This window comes from Saimiri boliviensis, chromosome Y (assembly GCF_048565385.1).
Source record: "Saimiri boliviensis isolate mSaiBol1 chromosome Y, mSaiBol1.pri, whole genome shotgun sequence".
In the NCBI taxonomy this organism is placed as follows: Eukaryota; Metazoa; Chordata; class Mammalia; order Primates; family Cebidae; genus Saimiri; species Saimiri boliviensis.
This window is the reverse complement of record NC_133471.1, coordinates 10,392,415-10,400,274: the sequence shown is the minus strand read 5'-3', so window position 1 is coordinate 10,400,274 and position 7,860 is coordinate 10,392,415.

Sequence of the window (7,860 nt, the reverse complement as noted above, 5' to 3'; positions counted from 1 at the left end):
TCCAGTTTCCTCCCAGGTTGATGTACACATGTCTTTTATAGCATGGTATAATTACAACATCTGTTATGCACAATTTTTAAATCTACGAGCTCTGAGAAACAAATATTTTAAGTCCTTTGGTGTCAAAACCCAACCAGACAAAAACTCATCAGGTTGAAAACTTTGACCTGAACTGATATAAGCACATTTAATATCTTCCTTTAACCCAGAATAAGTATTTCTGCAATTGACTGCAAAATAATTTCTGGTTTTCACTAAAGGATTCATAACTATTCCCAACTCTACAGCACATGGTGAGAGTTTTTGGACAAGGAAGTGAAGTTCTGCATTCACAAAAGTACAGTGGTAAGGGAACTCTCATTGCTCCCACTTTATAGATGGGGGACTAAATCTAAGTAAATCCAGGAACTCCTTGGTTTCTCCAATGCAAAGCCAGTGTGTGTTTCTCACTCTCCAGCAATGCCTCCCTATGATACTACAAATAAATAAATAAATAAATAAATAAATAAATAAATAAATAAATAAATAAAAGCTTTGCCTCCACAACACATACACACAAAAGACTTCTATCTTCATTCAAATATTTTTTATTACTGTGGGACTGCTATCAATTCAATGTGAAAACTTTAGCAAACAGAACAGAAAGAAATGAGAAAAGGAAAAGAAAGTGTAAATGAATGAAGACATAAAAATTGGTAACATGTCGGTAGAAAAGAACAAGATGCTGACGAAGCCATAGTGCAAATGTAAGCAAGAAAGGTGTGGAACAAGTATGAGCAACCAACTGAAGTAGTAACACATGCACATTTTCTTTGAGCTTTAAAACAAGTGATGAAGAAAGCATGTAATCTTCGTTATTATTTCTATGAAGTAAAAAAGGGCAGAGATGCATCCATGGTGAAGATGCAATAATAAAATAACACCAGTAACAATTTCTAGAGTGTTATTTTTAATGTCTCAGGCACTGGATTGAAACAGATCTCATTTTATATTTTTCTTATCATGGCTCAATAGGTATTATTGCCCCAATTACAAATGAGAAAACATACTCCCAAGGAAGTTAATATAACACGTGCAAGATCAAGCAACTAACTTCAAAATTTGTGTCCAAAAGAAGAACAGTTTTCTGATTCTGAGGGCAGTGCTCTTTTTGCTAAACCACCCAGCTTCTTCCATGTATGTAAATATCTTCCTATCAAGGAATTAATAAAACTACTAAATTACTTTTAACATTGGAGTAACAAATAAGAATGAAAATCTGAGGATAAATGTGGGGCTTCTAGGTGACCACCACAACGTTTTTATTTGGGACATAAGGCTACCATGAGGCACCTATTAAATAAGTCTCTTTTGCTGATGTTCCCAATGGTATTACAAAATCGAATAGGGAGCTTTACTTCTAACATGACATTTATTTCTATGGATTTTCTTCTAATACAATAATTACTTTGGATTCAATAAATTATGATCATTACATTTCACATGCATCATAAGCTTTATACACACAGGAATATTTTTGGGTTAAAAATGACTCTAACTTGTCTGAGTTTGCTTCTGTTGCAATTTAAATCAGCAACTTGAATAGTTATCCTCTTTACCAAAGGTTTGCATTCCAGTATCTGGGTCTTCAGCTGCACAGATGTTCAATCTGAGCAGATTGAGAATAGATAAATAAGTCAATGTAAAACAAATCACAACTTGCTTCAAAAGAAAAAGTTTTCTTATTTTGTTTGCAATCATTTTGTTCTGCCAGTTTCAAGAATATTCATGCCACTAAACAATGGGGACCCTAATTAAATAAAAAAAAAAAGAAAAGAAAAAGAAAGACAAACAGAACACACAGACAAGTCTTTTACCATCTGCTTCAGTAATATCAAATAATTCTATGTCATGGAGGCAGAAGACACAGTAACTGTTTGCAATATTCTTCAGACTGAACATCAAGATATAACAGTGGGTACAATCAGGCATTCCAGAAATTTTATGTTCTGTGTGTTTACATTCTTGCCAATTTTATTACTATTATAAATATAAGATCATATTACAACTGGAGAATTTTCTCAGATGAGGAAGAGTTTGTTTTGCATATTTGGGTGAGTAATGCTTCATGTTAAAATAGATTTGATTTACACTGATGTTCCTTGTACCAAGTTTACATATCAATAAAGTGTACTGGTATCATACTGGAAGTGGCAAACACCAGTACTCACTTTATTTTGCAGTTCTTTTTGGAGATCTTGCTTGCAGATTTCAAAGTCTTCATGCTCAGCTGCAATGGCATTTTCTGCAGTTCTTTCCAAAAAACTGCAGCTTCATGAGCTAGATGAGCTGAGCCTAAGAAACTAACAAATAATTCTACTCATTGTCACTCTTCAGTTTTCTTATTTTATTTAAAAAAAAAAATACAGCTAAAAAGTTCTAATGTGTTGTTTCTATTTTTTGTGGTCACATGACATGTATGATATTAATTCTATTAAATGACTGCAGAGAAATCCTAACTCTCAAATTTTAGAGCAAGAAAACAGGCTGGGAACAGTAGCTTATGCTTGTAATTCCAGCACTTTGGGAGGTGAAGGTGGGTGGATCACGATGTGAAGGGATGGAGAGAATCTTGGCCAACATGGTAAAACCACATCTCTACTAAAAATACAAAAATTAGTCACATGTTCTGAAACTTGCATAGTGATTCATGAAGAACCTTTCAAAAAAAAAAAATCTTGAATAAAAGCATCCTTACAGAATATTTTAAACTGACAGTATAAAAAGCTGAGTTTGTCAGCTCAACTTTTATGGATTCAGTAAAATTCAACAGAATTTTCAAAGATCTGCTTTTCTGACAGAATTTCTGGCAGAAGAAAAAGAAGTCTCTGTTTTAAGCAAAGTATTTAAAATATGTCAGTGACCACTTTACGTAGAGTACATATGTAATTTTAATTTGTAAGTTAGTAAATATGTTGATACATGCAGCAAGTCTAGATTTAAAAATATATATATAAAATATTGAAGTAAAAATTATTTAAGTCTTCAAAATTATTGAAGGTAGCTACAGCATTAAACTTGCAGAGTTTTAATAAATTTTGTAACAACTTTGAATCATACAGGTAAACTCCAATAAAAGTTACCAAAGCCAATAATGAAATGTTATTATTAATATGTAATATGTTTTCACTTGACGGTTTAACATCTTGAATGTGTCTTCCCTCAAAATAACACATTCCTACAAAGAGAAAACAACATTCATGCATTATTTGATGACATTAACTTTGTGTGATAAGACAAAAATCTGAGATTTTGTGTGTTGTATATGTTATAGTCACTTTTCTCTTAGTTTAAAATGGCACTGAATTGCCTTCTCATTTGGTTTTCATTAAAATTTCATTGTAATCCAAATTTTAAACATGGCCATCCTCAACTATTAGCAAAAATGAAAAGAAGAATTGGGGCAAGAAATGCTTCTCTTGTATCTACTTTTTTTCACTGAAGATTTCAACAAAAGCACTTTAGAGCAGGCGTTAACAGAAATAATCATAATTCTGGATTAATTGCTAAAACTAGTGGAGAAAATTTATTTTCAATCTCCACAGATTTAAAGCACTTTGGGAGGCCGAGGCAGGTGGATCACGAGGTCAAGAAATCGAGACCATTCTGGGTCAACATGGTGAAAACCCGTTTCTACTAAAAATACAAAACAATTAGCTGGGCATGGTGGCACGTGCCTGTAATCCCAGCTACTCAGGAGGCTGTGGCAGGAGAATTGCCTGAACCCGGGAGGTGGAGGTTGCGGTGAGCTGAGATTGGGCCATTGTACTCCAGCTTGGGTAATAAGAGTGAAACTCTGTATTAATCAATCAATCAATCAATCAATCAATCAATATTCCTCTAATAAGAAAATCTTCTGACGGCCAGAGAACTGCTTGTTCACCTGACACAATTAGAAGTAGATTTTATCCTACTCCATCTCTAGCCTCAGTTGGACCATCAGAACAAATTACAACAAATCAAATGCTATTTTAAGTCAGTTGGCCAGTATTCATGTGCAATCTCATAGTACCTGTATACAAGCAAATGACCACATTTTGAATTGTGTTACAACCATAATTTCTCAATACGAAATTGATAGTCTTTTGCGGTTGATAGTGGAATCATCACCTTTTCCAAGCAAATATCCTGATGTGTCAGTCAATGAGGCTCTTTATCCTAACCTGCTACCAGCAGGGAACCTGTGGTTCCCGGTGCCCACAATAGCAGATACATCTGCTGCCTCTTGTTTCAAACCAGCTTTTCAACCATCGCCACTTAGCAAATATCACTTTAATTACAATTGATATTTCACCGAAAGTGTATGATATTATGCATGACAGTAGAGACTAAAAATTTACATTGAAAAAAATTTTAAAAATCCAGGCAATTATTTTACTGAACAATAAAATTACACGTTTACCCTTATGGTTGCTTTTACTTTATTTCTGAACATAGGGTTAAGAGTGAAATCCTGTTTCATTTTTAGTGGTAGGCTATTGTATTAGCTCTTAAAATATATTGACTATATTTTGTATGTGTGTGTGTGTTTGTACACACACACACACACACACACACACACACACACAATGGGCTCTTTGATTATTTGACAGAAACTTTGCCCTGTTTCTTGGTAAGTTTAGTGATCGAAAGAGAACTAAATAACAAAGTGTTTTAGTCAAATTTTTGCTGCAACAACCCAATACCACTGACTAATTTTGAAAAAGACTTATTTTGTTCATGGTGCTGAAGGCTGAGAAGTCCAAGAGGCTACACCTGGTGAGGCTTTCTTTCTGTGTTTCAAGATGGCAAGCAAGTATCATACAGTGATGGACATGTGGTGAACAGAAAATCAAGCCCAAACTCATCACTGGTTCAAAGCCCCCTCACCCAATCACTAACATGTTCTCCAGATAAAGTAAAAAAATCTAGTTATGAGGGTGTATCCTCATGGCTAATCACCTCTTAAAGCTCCTACCTCCCATTATTATCACAATGACCACAGAATTTCTATGTAAAATTTGGAGAGGACATTAAAAACCAGGGCATCAGGTGAGGAAAAATGAATAAAGTGTACATAGTAAAAAGTAGTATGTAATTAACTTCTCAATTAGTCTGGCCTTAATTAAATGAGGGTTTAAATTGGGATGGCAAAATGGACTATACTCACAAACACACACACACACACACACACACACACACACACACAGAGACACCAATGCACAGAAAATCTAGAAAATGATTAAAAGACATTGTATAGTTCAGTGTGTTCTCAATTACTTTTCCTCGTTATCTTAAGCTTAGATTGTAGTAGACAAAGACAATTTTCGTTACAGTTCATATCTAGCAAGTTTGGTACCTATGATCACAATTGTCTGTGTCATTGCTTGAGTAATAATTTTCACATAATATTATGCACATGGATGACATCACTGTCAAAACATGGTATAATTTTACAGTTGGCATTAGTGATAGACAGTTTTTGTCTTCCATCAAAGCACTCCAGTATATTGTGTTTTTAATTTCCTCCTGCAGGAGTGCCTTTTCATGTTTTCTAATGCACATTATTTTCTTCTCCTCCTCCTCCCTTTCCCTTTCCTTCTTATTCTGCTCCTCGTCCTCATTTTCCTCGTCCTCCTTCTCCTTCATTTTCCTCTTCCTCTTCCTCTTCTTCCTCTTCCTCTTTTCTTCTTCTTCTTCTTCTTCTTCTTCTTCTTCTTCTTCTTCTTCTTCTTCTTCTTCTTCTTCTTCTTCTTCTTCTTCTTTCTTTCTTCTTCTTCTACTTCTTCTTCTTCCTCTTCCTCTTCCTCTTCTTCTTCTTCTCTTCTTCTTCTTCTTTCTTCTTCTTCTTCTTCTTCTTCTTCTTCTTCTTCTTCTTCTTCTTCTTCTTCTTCTTCTTCTTCTTCTTCTTCTTCTTCTTCTTCTTCTTCTTCTCCTCCTCCTCTTCCTCCTCCTCCTCCTCCTCCTCTCCTTCTTCTTCTTCTTCTTCTTCCTCTTCTTTCTTCTTCTTCCTCTTCCTCTTCTTTCTCCTCTTCTTTTCTTCTCTTCTTCTCTTTTCTTCTTCTTCCTCTTCCTCTTCTTCTTCTCCTTCTTCTCCTTCTTCTCCTCCTCCTTCCTCCTCCTCTTCTTCTTCTTCTTCTTCTTCTTCTTCTTCTTCTTCTTCTTCTTCTTCTTCTTCTTCTTCTTCTTCTTCTTCTTCTTCTTCTATCTTCTTCTTCTCCTTCTCCTTCTCCTTCTTCTTCTTCTTCCTGTCTTCTTCTTCTTCCCTGAGACAGACTCTGGCTGTGTTGCTCTGGCCAGAATGCAATGGCACCGTCTCAGCTCTCTGCAAGCTCAATCTCTGGTTTCAACCAATTTTTGTGTGTCAGTCAGTCTCCTGAGTATGTGGGACTAGATGTGCACTAACAATTCGCTAATTTTTGATATTGGCAAGGCTGGTATTGATCACTCAGACTCAGGTGATTCAGCCACCTTGACCTCTGAAAGTGCTGGGACTACTACAGGTTTGAGCCAATATACCTGCCCTCTAGTACACATTTTCATCAAATACTTTTCAACCTCCACTGAAAGTCAGTTTTAATTGTTTTTGTTGGCATTTAATATCTTCTAGATTCTGAACTTAGATCTGCAGCATGGGTGAACAAATTGCTTCAAGATCTGATATTCTCTGCCTTTCAGCTTCATGTCTTTCTGTTTCAACATGGTCCATTTGTAGCAACAGTCAGACAATTTCACTTTTAGCCATTTCCTCTCCCATCCTGTAACTATGCCCCCTTTCTTTCCTGGAGATAAAAGTCTGTCTCCCTGTCTGCCAACTTAAGACTTCTAAGACACAGACGTTACTCTTTCCAGGAGGTACTTATCTATCACATTAGTTTTCTTGCCTGCTTGTCTTAAACATTCAGCACTGATGTAACACAGTACCTGGTATACACACACATACATATATATATATATATATATATATATATATATATATATATATATATATATATATATATACACACACACACATACACACTGTGGACTTAAAATAATAAATTTATTTTAATTGTCTAAAGCAAATATTTATAGTGTTGTGGTATTACTTTTTACTCATTGTTCTTCACCACAACTTCTCTTTAAAGTAAAGATAACAGTGGTGTTAACAAGAGATGCAATAATTTTATCTTACTGAAACTAATGTCAGTGGTTATCATTTTGACTGTCACACTTTTTTTTTTTTTTTTTTTTTTTGGTCTAGTTATAATTTTCTCCTGCTCATTCTAAAATTTCTTTTTTACTTTCTGCTTTGACCAGCAGGTTCTTGCCTGAATCAACTAGCTGTACAATTAACACTCTCATAATTTTGCAGCAGAGATTTCAGTCCTTGTGCTGAAATGAATTACAACGGGGGTCCTTGCTGCACAACTTTTCAGAAGCAGCATTAATGGTGAATTTGATATATTATGCAACTGCTGATTTCACAAGCTAAGGCTTGACAAGACTCATGATTTAGTTTTCTGGGGTAGCTGGGGTTGAAATGGGACATGGATTTGGACAGTCAGATCCCTCCGACTAGAGACATACTGCTCTCATTCTACCATATGCATTTATTTTCAAGTGGAATCAATGATCTACATGGGAAATCCTGATTTCTTATACTGGGATACCCCGACACAACAAAATGGCCCTTTCACCTATGTAGACATGGTGTTACAATAGATACAATATTTTAGTTTTCAAACTGTATTTTCAGAGCATGGTCTGATAGGCATGGTTAAACACTGAACATGAATAATGTTAAAGAAATTTAGCCAGGCCTGCCTCACACTTTTAATTCCAGCATTTTGGAAGCCTGGG